General features: G+C 34.8%; 1 protein-coding gene across 2 annotated transcripts in view; it reads left to right on the top strand.

Annotated features, from left to right (window-relative positions):
• LOC117124543 (monocarboxylate transporter 12-like) overlaps positions 1 to 4,572 on the top strand; it is a gene marked incomplete in the record, with an annotated part of 18,701 nt that overhangs the window by 5,669 nt on the left and 8,460 nt on the right.

Here is a 4,572-nt window from a genome sequence, read left to right as displayed (position 1 = left end):
TAGATAAAAATTATCTAAAATTACCTTATTTTGTGAGCTACCACCCCTATCAACTAACCATCAAGCCCCTCTATGTGACCTTCGCTCCTCGTCAGCCTGCCCATTTCAAGAGTCTTGGATTTTAAGGTTATAATACTATTACTAGCCAGTGTACAACATCTAAAGGGAGGGATTAAAAGGGGAGGGGATACAAGTTAACGGAAAGCTACAATTGGAATTCAAACATTTTAGATTTGACTGACATTTGGTATGGATTAGCAAGTTGAATCACAAAATCTCTTGTAATTGTTTTCGGGTCATACGGTGACAATGAACATATGTACAGTATTTGTAAAAGCATTTTATTTTTTAATTTGTTTCAGAAAACAATTATTAATTTCGTTATAATTTTCTCTACTACTAAGCGAGTAGTGTTATGAAAATTCAGAAGCTAAAACTATAGTAGACTACAAAAAGTTCAAATAAAATACGAAGAGGAAAAACATAGTAGAATCATCTTTGAGTCTCTGAAAAGTTTTAGTGTTAAAAGTGATGTTATTTTATATATAAAATAAATCATATTGTATGTAAGGACCTGTTGCATTGACTGAGGTCTTTGTGAAACATGACCTTATATAACCCTCATCTCTGGCACCATTAATGTGGTACATTTGGATTATGTAAATTATATGTAAAACTACTGTAATAAAGCATTTGAAGAAAAGAAATATACTTTTAAATTTAAAGCAAAAGTCCACTAAAAAAGATTTTTTTTAGAACAAATGCATATGCATTACTCTATTAATTATAAACAATGGAAATATATTGGCATAAATTTTAGTTTTACGCAAAAGAATAAAAAAAATGAGAAATACAGACTATTTTTCATAATTACCATTTTCTCAACGAATTCTTCGTTACTAGGCAAATTCAGAGGTTGTAGATCACATCCACTGGAATGCTCTCGCTTTTATGTATACTTTATACAGTCAATAAAGTGCATCTCGCACACTGCTATCGATCGAGTAGGCCTGAGATTGTTTGTTTAATTGTCAAAATCTCGGCCAGAATAATTTTTTAACAGATTTGAAATAATTCCTTTGAAATATTATATTTCACAAGTGTCAATACTAGCAACGGAAAATATCATGTCGGCCGTTTTTATGTGTAATAACAGAACCTAAATCGAGTGAAAGCTAGGCCTAGCCAAGCAGTGTTGGATAGGCTAATGTTTTTGGCGTCTACTATGTTTCTTCACAGACCTATCGCAAAATCAAACATGAAAAATCCATCCGCATTTTTTTTTTTGTGGAACACAAAAAAATCAAATTTCAGTCTTATTTTACATTTTTTTCATCTTTAGGAATGTCTAAATTCAGTTAAATTAGCAATTTCGTATTACATTTATAAATCTTTATAACATTGTTTGAAAATCAGATTTTTCCTAACAAGAGAAATCTTGCCAGAAATGGGGCTTTAATTATACACCATTTGTGTATAGCACAAAATGTGTACAATATACTGTACTTAAAAACAAAATTTGCATTGGTACTTCCGTAGTGTGACAAGTTTTAGTTCAAGGTAATATTTTGTAGGTTTGTATTGTAAAAATTATTAATTTGTGATATTGTAAACATGAAGATTAGGTAATTGAAACTTTTCTTTATGATAAAGGACCTGAAAGGATGGCGTTATGATTAAATTTTTTCATGCATTTGTGTGTTTCTGAATCAGTAAACATTTTTTTTTTTGTTTTTTTCCACTCACAGTAGTTTAATGATGGATTTAGATTTGATAATGCAATGTCCAATAATAAATACTAAAATATCTAACAATTATTTTAAAAATTTAACTTACTCATTTTGAAGTAACAAAAATTATCAACATGAACATAGAAATTATTGTATTTAAGATTTGAGGGCGCACAAGTGCTGAGTGAGCTGCTGCTTGTGACTAGAAAGTTTTTGTTTTTGTGGGTTTCCTTTTTTATTTAATTTTCCTCCTTTTGATGTTTGGATGTTCTTCTGTACTGTTTAGTGATTTAGTGAAGTCCTTTTTCTTTTGTTTTCGTGAGATTTTGATGTGTTTTTTCACTTGTTGACTTTTTCGTGCGTGTACTGTGGAAGCTAGCCCTTGACCTTGCTGATAGCTTACAATGACCCAAATTTTCGAAAGCGAATAAGACCATGCTGCTCATTGTGTTGAAGAAGGTGTTGATCCTACCAACTATGGCGGCCTACTGACTAAGCATAGACGTAGGTATAGGGGCTGACATGGGGGAAGAAAGATAAAACGGCGAATTCCTGTTTACACCGTATTTGTTAGGAATGACCAACTCCATACACACATTGAGCCTCGGACTTGGGTAAGAATTTCAATCAAGTTAGTTCTAGACCATACTAAGCAAAATGGCTAGGGAAAAGTCACCACCTGTCTGTGTTGTGGAAACCCAAGATCAGAACTGTAAATAATACTGTGAGCAAAATCAAAGTTCGTCCTTTTTATCCAACAAGCATTTGCAACTTCGAGTGAGGGATTTCCAGCCAGGACTGGACAGATATCACTTGCTGTTCTACAACCCAAGGGAAATGGATAAGTTGTATGAACTTTTGGACACTGCTATTAATGATTTTTTCCCAATTGAAGTAGTTAAAGATCCATAAGTCAGATAAACTTTGGGTTACTCAAGCCCTGCGAGACTTAATTGATAGGAGACAGTTAACCTTTTTTTAATAACACTACGGAATGAAGAAAACTTAGAAATGCAGTTAAGAGGGAAGTTGCTAAACTCAAGGCCATTTATTTTTGTAATTGTGTTAAGCACTTACAGTGTAGTGAACCATGCAAGTGGCATACACACAATAATTAAGACCATGGCATATATGGGTAATATTGTAATAAGGTCCTTAATGTTCTGGTTCAGGGTCTTTTGCCCTCAGATCATGTTTGGATTGCTAATGCAATAAATAACCAATTCACCAGTATTGCCTGTGAGTTGCCACCTTTAGATTATGACAAACTTCCTGCCTATCTTCCTTCCATTGATAGGATTCCCCAAATTCAGCCAAATTGAAAAAGGTAAAACCAAATAAAGCTGGGGGGGCCGGATTGTATCCCACCTAGAATTTTAAGGGAATTTGCAGTTGAATTAAGCAAGCCAATTTCTGATATTCTTAATTGTTTCTTTAGAGAAAGCAGGCTGCCTGTCCAATGGCAAAAAGCCATTGTCGTACACATCCCTAAAAATCAGCCACCAAGTATTGACAGGTTGAGGCCTATTTCTCTTACCTCCGCATTTGCAAAGGTTGCTGAAGAAGTTTGTATGTAACTGGATGCTTAATGACATCAGTCAATGTATTGACATTAGACAGTATGGCAATGTGAAGGGAGCCTCTACCTGTCACTACTTAGTGCGCCATTCATGACCTGTGCTGGCTTTGCATCTGACAGAAGTGGCAACATTGTGACGGTCATACTTACGTACTTCACTAAGGCCTTTGACCTCATTAATCACAATGTGCTAATATTCAAAATGATTGATATTGGAGTCTGTAGGTCGATCGTCCCATGGGTTTGCGACTTCCTTAGTCACAGAGAGCAGTGTGTAAAGTACAATAATTCTATGTCTTCTGTTTGTCTCAAGGGTGGTGTCCCACAAGGAACTAAGCTCGGACCTTTAGCTTTTCAGATTATGATCAATGAGGCTGCAATGAGTTCTAATACCACGTACTTATAATATGTTGATGATCTCTCATTTTATGAAAATCGACTTATATCACATGAAGGTTTCTTACAGAATGACCTTAATCAATTTCATGAGTGGTGTATTAATAATTCTCTGCTTTTAAATCCTAGTAAATGTAAAGCTATGCAAATATGCTTTGCTAAGAGCAATATCCCAGAACAAAGTTTTTACATTGGTGAATCCCATGTTGATTTTTGTGACGAAGCTTTAATATTAGGCGTCACTGTACAGAATGATTTAAAATGAATTAGCCATATTGACAGCATTAATGCTAAGGCTAACAGGAAAATATTCATTCTTAATAACCTTAACAAATTTGGGCTGAGCACAGTTGATCTTTGTGCTATTTATGCTGGATACATAAGACCTGTCCTCGAATATGCTGATGTGATATGGCACCCTGGAATATCACTAAAACACTTAGTGCAAAACTTGAGGCTACTCAGAAGCGTGCTTGCCGTATTATTTTAGGAAAGAACTATCAGACCTATGAACATGCTAGAACTCTTTGTAATTTGAGCCCCTCTATGATGAGAGGAGAGCAGCCCACTGCCTCAAATTTGCTAAAGGCCTTTCTCTTACTAATCATTCTGCTGATTTCCCCCTACCCGACAACAATCTCATGGTAGAAGTCTACGCAATGGAGTAATTATTCACAGCTTAAATGCAAAACCAAAAGATTTTCTAATAGTCCCATACCTTTTTACATTCAATTACTCAATTTCTCTTAATCCCTCCTCCCCCTTTAGGGCGATTGAGGCACTGGCTGCTCCCCTCTCTTAAAACAATCAAGTTTTCAAGTTGCTCCACTTGCACGTCTTTGTATATATATATATATATATATATAT

Source organism: Anneissia japonica, unplaced genomic scaffold (assembly GCF_011630105.1).
Source record: "Anneissia japonica isolate Jap-2015-1 unplaced genomic scaffold, ASM1163010v1 scaffold287833_len2544123_cov190, whole genome shotgun sequence".
NCBI lineage: Eukaryota > Metazoa > Echinodermata > Crinoidea > Comatulida > Comatulidae > Anneissia > Anneissia japonica.
This window is presented reverse-complemented; position numbering and strand designations above follow the sequence as displayed.